Genomic DNA, 13,480 nt, shown 5'->3' on the forward strand with positions numbered 1-13,480 from the left:
AAATGTCTAAAGTATACAGTGGAAGTGCCAAAATCAAGATCCATAAGGTTTTACATGATATATTTATATCGTGGTATCTGGCCAAAAATGTAGTCAACTTTGTTTTCTTTTTTTCCACATCACATGGTAAAGGAAAGAGGAATAGGTTACTAAGTGGCTGGCATTCTTCTTTACAAAATCTGGGGTCTGTGGTCAGCCCTGCAGCAGGTAAGGTCCAGCCTGTCTGTCTGTCATGGCAATTGACTTGAGTTTTTATTGTGAGATAGAAGTTAAAAGGCATTGGCCAAACTTGCAAGTGTATTTTGTTATTAACTTTTTCTTTTATTAAAGTATAGTTAATTTCCAGTGTTGTGCCAATTTTTGCTGTACAGCAAAGTGATGAAGTTATATACATATGTGTGTGTGTGTTTTTTTATATATTCTTTTTCTTATATTATCTTCCATCATGGTCTATCCCAAGAGATTGGATATAGTTCCCAGTGCTGTACATTTTAAATGTAATAGTTCTGCAAGTGTACTTTGGAACTTTAAAAAACAAAGAGTATTAATCTCTTTCTTGATTAGCCTTCCAGGTACATTGCAGTATTTGAGTGATTTCGTCTTTAAATAAAGGATGCACTCAGCGTGTTCTTTCTTCATTGCTACAGCAAATCCCCATGTATTGGTCAGACACAGTGGAAAAGAATGTCTGTCCGAATTTCATAGGTTCTAAATGTAAAATGAAACCAGCTCTATTATGTTTGTTTGTTATTTCAAGGCCCTGTGATCTTTTACTTTTTTGAATAAGGAAAACTAGGGGGAAGCCACTGAGTATTAACATGCCGTGGTTTCCCTCCTAGTACCAGATGCAGTTCTGTCAGACCTTCACTCTTGCACAATCAAGACCATCCCTACTAGGGATGATAATAATAGAATTTTTCCAATAATGAATAGGCCCTGAAAAGATAGGGTAGTTAACTCGAAAAATATTGGAGATTTTGGGAAAAATGACTGCCTAACATGTATTTTATCTTTTTTTTTTTTTTTTCAGTGTTGTTTAGGTATCAAACACTGTTGATGAGCTGGTCAATTTTTTTGTTTTGTTTTCTTTTTATGGCCACACCTATAGCATATGGAAGTTCCTAGGCTAGGGGTCAAATTGGAGCTGTGGCTTCTGGCCTACACCACAGCCATAGCAACTTGGGATCTGAGCCGCATCTGTGACCTACGCCGCAGTTCACAGCAATGTCAGATCCCCAACCCCACTGAGCAAGACCAGGGGTCGAACCCGCATCCTCATGGATACTAGTCAGAGTCGTTTCCAATGTGCTGCAATGGTAACTCCCAAGCTGGCCAACTTTTAAAGGCAATTTTAAAACTATGAGTATACAGGAGTTCCTGCTGTGGGGCAATGGGTTAATGATCCAGCTTGTCTCTGTGGCATTGCCAATTTGATCCCTGGTCCAGCACAGTGGGTTAAGAATCTGGCATTGCCACAGCTGTGAGGTAGGTCACAGTTGTGGCTCGAATTTGATCCCAGTCTGGGAATTTCCATTTGCCACAGGGGTGGCTGAAAAAGGGGTGGGGGAAAGCTATGAGTATATAGCCCTGAGCGTTTACTCAGATGACATCTCCAAAGGACAAGTTAAAAATGTTTTCAGATATAAGTGAACCTTAGAAAGTTTGGAATTATTCAAAGAAAAGAATAAGCATGATGATTCCTAATAATGGGCAGTGCCACGCTGGCTGGGACCGGGACCACTGCTGAAGATGAATTATTCAAATGGCAAGAACCAGGAGGAACTTAGTTCTGTGCACAGACTTTGTCTGCTGGGAGAGGACCACATGCTGGTGATCTGTTCATCTCTGAATTGCTTGTGCAAGAGCATCTTCCTTCCTAAATGGCGGAGATCCCTGCTTCTCCCTGAAAGAGAGAGGCTAGTGATACCTTTTGGAGCTGCCATGTTTGCACTGGAGAGGGTGAGAACAGTGAGATGTGGTTTCCTTGGTGGCTGGGAGGCCAAAGGTGGGAAACTAGAGTGGGAAAGCAGAGTGGTGTTGGTGGGAGTTCAAGCTACTCGAGCAGATGGATGATCCAGGCAGAAAACAGGCCAGATGCCAAAAGGGACGCCTTAGGAGCAGAGGCAGAGAAGGCAGGAAAAGAAACTGGGGAGAGAGACCAAGTGAAGCCTAAGTCATAAAATTGCTGTGAGTTCCGTGATGTTTGGGGGCCCCTGCAAGGTACAGGCGCGATAATGCACACTGATTTTCCTGAGCACGGATTATGAAATTGGCAGTTCATCAAAACCATTTTATTAGTGAGGAGACGGCGTTTACATCAGTCGTACCAGGACTCATACCGATTTTACTTTGATGATAACCCCTTGGCCATCTTAAGCGTTTGAATGTCGTTAGATAAATGATGAGACAGAGAGAGCTGGAAATGGCTGCAGATTGCCAGAAACACAGTTCCGTCAAGGATCCATAAGAATTTAGCTTCCTTAGCCAGAGACATTCGACGTGAGCAGCAGATGTGGAAAAAATCTAGATTATGTGACTATGGGGAAAATCTGTACTTGGAAGGCTGTGTCCTTTTCCGGACACCTTATTGGCAGAGGGAGATCCGTTAACTTGGAGGGGACCTGAAATTCACTTGCAGATGAAAAATTGAAAGAAATGCTTAAGGCAGTAAAACCTATAGAAAAGGAAGAAGGTGATACGTGTGTATGTGCTGATAGAGCAGAAGGGCAGATAGATCTGAGTGAGCATAACACCCACTCCAGAATCACGGAGTAGAAACACAGAGTCTTGAAATTGATCCGTGATTCTTTTTTTTTTTGGTTCCAGGTGGGTGTTTCCCACTTTCTTCCTAAAACAGGAAAAGGGGTTGGTTTTTAAATTTTATGCCTTTAATTTTCTTTAATCCTGGTCTGAGGAAGATAAAAATATAAAATCATTGAATTGGAATTTAGGGACACTGAGGAAACAAAAATAGAAGAAAACTGGGCAAGTTCATTATCCTGTCTGGGAATAATCAACAGATATGTGGGAACAGACGTTTCAGTAAATCATTACTGACCTAGAATAATCATTGTGATATCTGTATTAACTAGAGGAAAATCTGACCCCACAGCTGTTATTAGAGGAAAGTTTTCTTTTCCTCCTTTGGGTTGCATTGTGAAATTATGACTAATAGTCTGGAGGAGACTAGTTTAATAGTTCGTTGTTATGATTTTATACATAGTATATGGTTTAAAATGTATACATTTGGCTTCTAAGGACTTGATGGTGTTTGAATAGCATTTCTGTTGCCCAAACATTTTAATTTACATTTATTTACTTATTAAGCACTTTTTTCTTCTGCAAGGTAAATGTAAACCCCAGCCTAGCTCAGGCCTTTCATACTGTGAAGGAGTGACGTTCACATTAATGAGGTTGCACATAATAAACTCCCAGTGTGAATCCTGAAGCATGTTCTTTGTCAAGTACACAAGAATCCCCTTGCTATTTTAAGTTTGTTTGTTTGTTTGTTTGTTTGTTTTTTTACCATACCCACAGCACAAGGAATTTCCTGGACCAGGGATTGAACCCACGTCACAGCAGCAACCCTCACCACAGCAGTGGCAACACCAGCTCCTTAACTCACTGAGTCACCAGGGAACTCTGAAGATATGAAAACGTACCTCAGCAGCAATTCTGGATAGGCCAGAGCACAAATGAAGCAGTCTAACCTTTTTTTAACTAATATTTTGAATTCTAAGATTAAGGGCTCAGAAGGAGAAAAGGGTACTTTTCATGCTTCTGTCCTTATTAGTACTTATGTCAGAAAAGCTGATGCCTCTTCCAGAAAAACCTCTGTTAAAATTTAATCCACAGGAGCAGGTGTTACAGAGAAGGGTAGGTCTGTTGAACGCTTGCCAGGGAATCTAAGTCGCATCCCTCTTCTAGGCATACAATAAAGTTAGTCCACAGGGCACATGAAATCTTTCCAGTTGCAGTAACATTTGAGTATGCATTGTGTTATGGGATGCAGCACAGAAATATCCCCTTTTGGCTCAGTTCCAAGTCAGCTCCACATTTCCACTCCCCGCCCCCAGCTGCCTCCCACAGGTTTGAAGATCTCGCTCATTCCTGGCCCAACAGTAGTTCTGCTCTCCAATCATATTGCTGTTCCATGTCTGGTAGTCACAGGGGTGATATACGCTGCATTATGTTCCAAGAACTAATAATCTGTGAATCAGATTTAAGGCCAAATCTAGCCTTGGATCTAGGGCCAGGGGATGGGAGCAGTGAGGGTTGGCAGTGACACTGACTGGCAAGACAGCTGGAGCTTGGAATAAGATAGGAGAAGAATGACCCTTATGGGTATTTGCAAATTTCATTGCTCCCTGAACGTGGAATAGGGAGGGTAATTGAGTGTGAGTGCCAGAAAATGTTTCACTTCCTTATCGTATACATTTTTATTTGTTATATAAAGCATAATAAAATTTGGATCGTCTCATAGTTATCCAGTGAAGGAGCTAATGATATCTTGATCAACAATAAAACCTCATCGTTTTCAAAACAGTCCTGTCTTTCATGCCCATATTTCATTAGGGAAGGGTTTTATACCATTATGAATATGTACCAGGTCACATATTTGCTTTCATTTTCAATTTCTTATCTCTGTCTCTTAACTAGTATTCTCTGACCTAGTGTTGGCCCAACTGTATATATAGGAACAGTTTTGAACTTGAGAATTCAATAATTGTTTGTTTTTTCCTTTGGAAAATATTTTTGTGAATATTGATAGCTTTTTGAGGCTTCACCTTCATCATATATGTTACTTCACTAACAATGTATCAGGTGTATCTTTTAGCAGCTAGGAAGCTAAGAGGCTATTTAAGATTTGGCACCTAGGAGTTCCCTGGTGGCTCAGTGGGCTCAGCATTGTCACTGCAGTCGCTTGAGTTGCTACTGTGGTGTGGGTTCAGTCCCTGACCCGGGGACTTCCACATGTCATGGGTGTGTCAAAAAAAAAAAAAAAAAAAGATTTGGCACCTAAATTCCTAAAAGTAACGGTAAAGTACAAAATATTAAATAGGAGTTCCCATCGTGGCTCAGTGGTTAACGAATCTGACTAGGAACCATGAGGTTGCGGGTTCGATCCCTGGCCTTGCTCAGTGGGTTAAGGATCCAGCATTGCCGTGAGCTGTGGTGTAGGTTGCAGATGTGGCTCGGATCCCCTGTTGCTGTGGCCCTGGTGTAGGCTGGCGGCTACAGCTCCGATTCGATCCCTAGCCTGGGAACCTCCATATGCTGTGGGAGCGGCCCAAGAAATGGCAAAAAGACCAAAGGAAAAAAAAAGTTAAAAAAAAAATTAAATAAAGCAGTGTGGGTTGGGGACTTTTGTACTGATTAGTATGAACAAAGGAGGATTTTGAAAATTGAACTTGTAAGGAGTTTCAAGTGTAAATGTCTTTATTATAGATTTTTTCCAAGCTATCTAAACCAGTGGTTAAGTTTATAATTATAATTGCAAAATGAAAATTCCTAAAATTTTCTGAGTAATCATTTATAACATTTAGCAGATATGACCTCATTTAACTTTTAGAAATCTTGCCTAAAACTCCTTTGCTATATTTTCTAATTTGCAAATATCATCAAGGGGCTCTGCTGTGAAAAATATAAATTGTAGAGCTGTGATGGTTTTGTGCTGAATTAGTCTTCATTGATTTCCAGGTTTTAGAATCCCTATTGTGGTTATAATGATCTAATCTGATATTTTGCCTTTTTTTTTTTTTTTTTTTGGAGAGGAACAGTGAGGTAATGGCAAAGTGAATACATTGCATTTTAATTCTTGCCTTTCTCTTCACAAATGTAACCCTTTTTACAAACTGCAGAGAGAATCTGCCCTTACTAAGGAGTTATTATGCTGCTGTGTTGTACATCCCTAATATTCTTTAAAAGTGAGCGAAAACAGGGGTTCCTGTTGTGTCTCACCTGGTTAAGGACACAACATTGTCTCTGTGAGGATGTGGGTTTGATCCCTGGCCTCGCTTAGTGGGTTAAGGATCTGCTGTTGCCGTGAGCTGTGGTGTAGGTTGCAGATGCGGCTCACATCCAGCATTTCTGTGGCCATGGTGTAGGCCGGCAGCTGTAGCTCCGATTTGACCATATGCCACAGGTGCGGCTGTAAAAAGAAAAAAAAAATGTGAGGGAAAATGAGCAGATCAACTATCAAATTGCATACATGAGTTTTTCTAAAAAGCCAGGAATAAGAGGATATCCTGTTGTTTATCGTGTCTCTTCCTGATGATGATGTTAAGTCCAATATGAGTTTCCCATTAAAAAACAAATCCAGGAGTTCCCTGGTGGCTCAGCAGGTTAAGGAGCTGGCGCTGTCACTGCTGGGCTATGGTTACAGCTGCAGTGTGGGTTCGATCCCGGGACCAGGAACTTCTGCCAGCTGTGGGTACAGCAGCCCCCCCCCCCAAATACTAATATAAAGCGAGTTAAAGACATTTTAATATAATTTATATTAAAACCATAGTAAAAGGAAGAGAAGTTGTTTGCACTTGTTGGGACAGTCTAGGGAGGGGAAATACAGAGGTCACACCAGCTGATAGGAGAAAGTTGTGGGGTTTCGGTTACTCAAAGTGCCTCTGCACCAGCCACAATGTGCCTGCTATGCTGGTAGAAATGCCAGCTTTGTCAGTTTCAACAGCAGGATGGAAAGGTTAGAGCCCACTTCTTTATGCTGTCCCACTTCCTATCATTGCATCCTCACGACTGTGTGTGGGCACACCTGCAGGGGTGATGGCCTAAAAACACAACGACTGAGAGCATAGCTGATGGCTGTGCCAATGTCTGAAGGGCTGTGAAGGGTGTGCCAGGGGAGTGGGCTGTTCTGTGTGGAAGAGGAGGAGATATGTGCGTAAGAAACTCAGGAAGCAAACGTCAGTCCCTCTAGAGAAATGCCGAGTTATCTAAGATGCAGTTTTCTAAGATGCGGTAAACTTTTATTGTATGGAGCGTTTAGAAAGGCGACATGTGTATCCTGTCAACTCAGGAAGCTTGCAGACTGATGGAGCACGTGGCTGTGTGGATGATGGCGGAGCATGTGCTAGGGGGATGTTCGAGGGGAAACAGTGATGGGAGAAGCCAGCAGAGATGCACCTGATGAAACGTGACCCTTGGGTTGACCTTGGGTGGCACAGATTGGCCAGTGGAGCTGAGAGTGGGGACAGTGCAGTGTCCGATGGCTTCAGGCACAGAGGTATGGAGATGGGAGGGCATAAGACCTTTTGGTGTAATGGTGAGTGTCCAGGTTGGGCTGTAGGGTGGATGACAGGAAGGGAAGGGGAGGAGAAACCGCTGCGTGTAGTCCCAGCCATGAGGCCTTGAGAGCACAGCCGATAGTCCACACTTTTAATTCTGTAAGGCTGGGGAATCATGATGATGAGAAGGATGGTTTGAAGGGAATAATTTTTCACGGTTAATTTTTTTCCATGTGGGAAAGTAATACATGTTCTGTCACTAAAAATGTGGCAGTCCCGATGATAGTTTGGGAGGAGCGTTACAGAGAAGAAAGCAGGCTGGGGGTGGGAAGTTTTAAAATCTGTGGTCACCTACACGGCTGGGACTATGGTGTCATTGTCATTGCCAGGATGTGCCTGGCCTGACGTGGGCTCTCAGTGAACCTTAATGAAGGGAAGGAAGGAAGGAGAGAATTCTGTTCCAATCCCAGGTCTGAAGTTCTTTGATATAACTGTAGAAGTGGTTCTGAAACAAGATTTCATATCATCTGTTGAAGAAAGATCTATTTCTGTAGCCAAATGATAAAAAATGATAAAATGATAAAAATTCGAGGATTTTTACTCTTAATAAACATGTAGGAATTTTATAAAAAGAGGTAGCTTGATTCACTTGTGTGGCCTTTCATGGACCTACCATTCTTAGTTTGTTGCTATTTTCTCCTATGTCTCTTATAATGACTGAAAGAAAGCAATTATGAACACAAATTTGGTGTCATTGGTTAGCATTTGTATTTTAAATATAATGGCTGAAATTATATTCGAAAATATAATTGTTGAGAATTTCAGAATAGAAAATAAATACCAGCTTTCAGTAATGTGAAACCAACATTGAATCCTGGAATATTTTAAAACATGCTCTCCAGGTGCCTTGATAAAATTCCATACTGCTTAGACCAGGACTTCTTAACCCTTTCAGCCTTTTTTGAGAGTCTGTAGATCCATTCCAAAAAATTTGCCAAAGCATATGTACACAGTTTTTGAATGTAATTATAAGTAGCTTCACAGGCAAAACAAAAATAATCTGCAGACCTCTCCTGCCCAGTAAGAAACTCTGACTTTAATTCAGTGTTTTACAGAAACCCCAATTTTGTAATTCTGAAGTTGGCCTGGAACAGAGGTAGATATATATTTACAATGGTATGTTTTGGGAGGAACATGTAAACAAATGCCTTTAGAGGTAAAAGTTGTATACAAGCCAAGAAAATATTAAAGAAATTTTTAAGTATTGCTGAATCCATGCATATTTCTCAAAGGTCCTGTAAACATTACAACACATTTATCACGGAACATCTGAAGGTGCCAAGATATTTCCAGTAATGTTCCGGAGTAAACATGACCACATGATGAAAATGCATTTGCATAGCCTGTGGAGAGAGATAGGGGGTGGAAGGGAGGAGGGGGAGAGAGGATAAAAAAGAAAAAGAAAATAAAGAGAAAATTATTATGGGTTTCTGCTGTAGCAGTGAAATTGACTTGTGTTGAACAATGAGAAGAAATCAATCTTAGAGTTCCCGCTGTGGCACAGTGGGTTAAGAGTCTGACCTCAGTGGCTCAGGTCACTAACGGAGGCTTGGATTAAGGATCTGGTGCAGCGGGTTAAGGATCTGGAGTTGGGGCAGCTGGGGTGTAGGTCACAGCTGCAGCTCAGATTCAGTCCCTGGTCTGGGAACTTCCATGTGCTGTGGGTGCAGCCGTAAGAACAAAAGAAATCGATCTTTTCCAAAAAATGTCTGTCAAGACCTAAAGAATATAATTTTTAACCTATGTAAGGTCACCCTTTAAAAGTTAATGGTTTTGTGGAGAAGCAAGATAGCACGAGTACTGACTGTGGGGTCCTCCATGTCACCACCTCAACTTCAGTCTCATCTTCTCATCAAAAGAAGAGGAGGACTTGGTAGAACAGGTGTCCTGTCAGTCTTAGTCTGGTGGAAAACAGAATTAACTCCAAATGATTTAAGTAAACTTGAATGAAGGACGTGCTTAGAGTAGACAGAGGGAAGGGATGAGCAAATAGTTATTAATAGGTGATGAGGCACAAAAACTGGCAATAGTTGGAAGCCATGGTCACCCAAGGGCTGAAGGGTGTGGAGGGGAGGGCAGAGGATCACGGGAGCACTGTGAGAAGGGGGCTGTGGCAAGAGGCTGCCCAGTGGGTCCCCATCATGGAATCTCAGAGCTACTCCCAGACATGCTGGCTCAGCTTCCTGGGCACAAAGCAGAGTGGAGGACAGACAGACAGCAGGCCTAGGGTGGGGGCCGCTGGACCATATCCAGGTACCATTTTCCACTCTTGAACTCCTCTGCTGAGAAGATGAAACTATTACTGCCATCCTGGTGAAACTCTTTGTTGCGGGTGGAGGGCAGCATCCTTTGAGGTTATTATTTACTTACATTGATGAGTGGTTTAATCACACCCTGAGGGATGATACGTAAGTCATGCTTTTCTTTCTTTCTTTCTTTCTTTTTTTTTTTTTTTTTTTGTCTTTTTGTCCTTTCTAGGGCCACACCCGCAGCATATGGAGGTTCCCAGGCTAGGGGTCTAATTGGAGCTGTTGTTGCCAGTCTATGCCAGAGCCACAGTAACGCGGGATCCAAGCCACATCTGTGACCTACACCACAGTTCATGGCAATGCTGGATCCTTAACCCACTGAGCGAGGCCAGGGATCGAACCCGCAACCTCATGGTTCCTAGTCAGATTCGTTAACCACTGAGCCACGATAGAAACTCCCTTCTTTTTTTTTTTTTTTTTCTTTTGTTGTTGTTGTTGTTGTTGTTGTTCTAAGTCATACTTTTCTAAGTGTCCTTGGCTGGTGGGACACATGGGAGAATCCTTTCAAGAAAGAGCACTGTACTCCCACACTACTGGAATGGTTCTTATTTCCATTTATTTTGGAAACAATTGCTAAAGAAAAAGAGAGATGTGGCCATAAATGTTTGAAAGAATTCCATGTGCAGTTAGCAGTGGCCATAAACATATGGCCCTTGCAGACTGTTTGGACTCTGCTCCAGCTGTGCCTGTCCATTGCATTTGACCCCATCATTATATAGTCTTGCTCTGGTTTCACCAGGAAGTCTGTGTTCAGGGCCAAAGGATATTCACAAAATATCAAGGGTTAATGGCACAACAAATTAAAAGAGGTAGAGTTCAGAAAATGCCTGGCAAGAAGCCTGTCACAGAATCATAAATGAGAAAGAAGGAACTTTTCTAATTGAGAAAGCACTGTTGTCATAATTATTGACATTTTTAAAGGTCTCAATTTTTAAGAGAATTCTTTTGAAACATCGTGCTTGGATAACAGAGAGTTCCGACTTAAATACGTTTTGTTTTAAAGTACGAGGATGTCATTGGAGCAAATTGCTTTCAGATTTTAAAGATCCAGACAACCTTCTTTTAAGGTATGAATAGATTTTCCACATTATAAATGTATACTTTTTCATGGTATACTGCAATACAAAAGAGCCTGAAGCATAAAATAAAATAAAAATTACCTATGACCTTTTAACTTAGAAATAATCACTGTCCATTTGCTTGTTCTCCTTTTTATTCCATCAGTGAATATATGTGTATCTTTAAAATGAAACTATGATATTGTGAGTGTTTATTAATATTTCCAAATTGCTCTCCAGACATTTTGCCCTAATTTTACTTTCCATCCAGACCATGTTAGTTTGTGTAACTATAAAATCCTTGTTAGCCTTATGATGTTTAACATCTTTTCCAGTTTTATAAATAAAAATATTATTTAGTAGGGTTGAATTTTGTTCATGTTTATGTATTTAGTGGCCATTTTTCTATTACATTATCTATCCATGTCTTTTGCCCATTTTCCCATGGGACATTTAGTGGTTCTTTTTTCCCCTTGATCTAGAGAAGTTCTTTTATGGAAACAAATTTATTTAAGAAGATCAGATTTCTTGTTAGGAGATGGAGGACTGATTGGTCACCCTTGTCAGGTAATGTTTATTTTCCGTGATTTTTTTTTTTTTTTTTTTTTTGGTCTTTTTAGGGACGCACCCGAGGCACATGGAGATTCCCAGGCTAGGGGCTGGGTCAGATCGGAGCTACAGCTGCTGGCCTATGCCACAGCCACAGCAACGCCATATCTGAGCCAGCCTCGTCTGTGACCTACACCACAGCTCACGGCAACACCGGATCCTTAACCCACTGAACGAGGCCATGGATCGAACCTGTCCCCAAGGATGCCAGTCAGATTCGTTTCTGCTGAGCCACGCAGGAAATCCTATTTTATGTGATTTTGATGAGAAGCCCCTCCATTCTTGCTCTCAAAAGGCAAGCCAGTTTTAAAACACTGAACTCTCAAATTTGTCATTATTTAAGATATTTAAGCAGGAATATTACCTTTGGATAAATGTTTAGGGAATCCTGATTTAGAGCTTGATAGGCCTCAAGGTAACTTTGGATATTAAGAACAATAAAGGACCATTTTAATGTTATTTGATAATTATCCCCCCCAAGATATAAATCTCTTAAGATTGAGAGATTCATACCCTTGATTCCCACTTACTTGAAACAGTTACCCAGAAAGTATGAGAGACAAACAATATACAGAATGATACAAAGTTGGAGACAGAGGTATGACTATTGTTCCTATATTAATGGTCTGTAGACAGAGGAAGAAGAAAAGATTGGCTGATAGGCATTTTCAGAATAATTTTCGGTCAGCCTCATTTACCTGATAATAGGTACTTTTGTTTTTTGTGAAAATTACTTTCTTGAGATCATGAATACAATCAAAATGGTCTTTAATGCCCAGAGTCATACAAACCCCTAATTACCTACTCTCCGGTATCATCTGTAGAACGTGCTCACTGGATTTTAAAACAAAGATGAGAAAAGTGGAGAATTTTAATGCTGGTCTCAAGCTAGTAAGTTATCTTTAGAACTGAACTCCTAAGAGTTTTGCTGTTTCTTCCATGAACCTTTCATTGTGTCTCAAATATCTTCAGAAGACACAGTCTCAGTTTTTGACGTTTCTTCTCTCAGTAGGCCAGAAATAAAAGAGACCGTGAATGTGGCGTGACAGGGTCACGTCTTCATTTATAGGACTTCCCTGGTGTAACGGGTGTGAACTCTTCAATGCGTGGCCACTTTCCTGTGGCGGCCACCAGCAGTTCTGTGTTAAGACGTTGCATGAATGGCCCCAGCTGTTGTAAGATGGGACAGTCCAGCCTGGCCACGGATTACAGAATTTGGGGTTTAGATCCCAGGGAGTCTTGCTGGGACCTGCCACGAACACTGTGAACACTAGTATTCTTTGGAGAGAGAATGAAGATGAGTCACTTCTGGCTCCTGGAAGTTCTTGCATAACTTGCTGTCATCTCAGGACTGTTTTCTGAGGATGTGCTTTCCTGGCAAAGAAGTCTCCATCCCCACTTTAGCACTCCCTCCTTTATCAAGTGGACCACTGAGCATCCACTCCAGGGGGCTGGTATTCAGTCCAGCCGGCTTTTACGTGCCCCTTCCTCACCCTTGGTCCCTGCATTATTGCTTTTGTCATGCCCTGGGGCTTGGGCTTTGTTCCCACCATTGCAGAGTTGTCCATGTGTAGCTCCTACCTAGTGAACGTTCTCCCCGGTGTAACCTGGCACCACCATGCTTACTGTCGAATTGTTGTGTACAAACCATCCAGACAATTCCAGATCTCTTTCTGGCGCTGACTCTCCCTTTCCTTCTCAGAATCCTCTTCCTTATCTTTGGAGTATCGAGCTCGGATGCCACAAGGCTTCAAGAAACTAGTCGAGTTAGGCCTTGTGTTTTTAACTTTTCTTTGTTCACCCTTCGTGTTCCAAGGCTAGATTTCTCTTGCACTTGGGATTTTTTCCTCCCTCCCTCTCTACCTGAATGGCAACTGGGCATTTATGCTTGGAGTTCAGTTTACACTGCATAAGATAAGATGGTTTATAAAATAAGGTCATTATCCCTTTTCCAGTTCTCACACTCCTTAAATACATCTGTTCTTGATTTTCTCATCTGTTATGCCTCCAGTTTGCTTTTTACTTTGTTTGCATTTCATTGTTTTTCTCTGAGATTATTTCTTGGTTTTTGCTGAGTCCCTAAAACCCTGTTTCTGATTAAACAAATAGTGTTGATAAAGCACATCGGAATCTTAACAGAAAAGAAATATGTGCCCAATTTACCTCCTTCATCTCTTATGCCTTGTTTCCTCCTAAAGTTGAAACC

General features: G+C 41.4%; 1 protein-coding gene across 27 annotated transcripts in view; it reads left to right on the forward strand.

Moving 5' to 3' along the window:
• BICC1 (BicC family RNA binding protein 1) overlaps positions 1-13,480 on the forward strand; it is a 335,849-nt gene that overhangs the window by 259,647 nt on the left and 62,722 nt on the right. The window contains exon 1 of one of the 27 annotated variants that reach the window (XM_084996959.1): positions 1,540-1,959. The exons of 24 other annotated variants lie outside the window; for them this stretch is intronic. The gene's annotated coding sequence lies outside the window, so the exon portion shown is untranslated. Of the gene's footprint in view, positions 1-1,539; positions 1,960-13,480 lie in introns of those variants that run through there. 2 more of the 27 variants (XM_084996961.1, XM_084996962.1) reach the window with 2 other exon arrangements.

This window comes from Sus scrofa, chromosome 14 (genome assembly GCF_054392235.1).
Source record: "Sus scrofa isolate SSC_HxYL_T2T_F1_AM1 chromosome 14, Sscrofa_HxYL_maternal_Yorkshire_Landrace_v2.0, whole genome shotgun sequence".
In the NCBI taxonomy this organism is placed as follows: Eukaryota; Metazoa; Chordata; class Mammalia; order Artiodactyla; family Suidae; genus Sus; species Sus scrofa.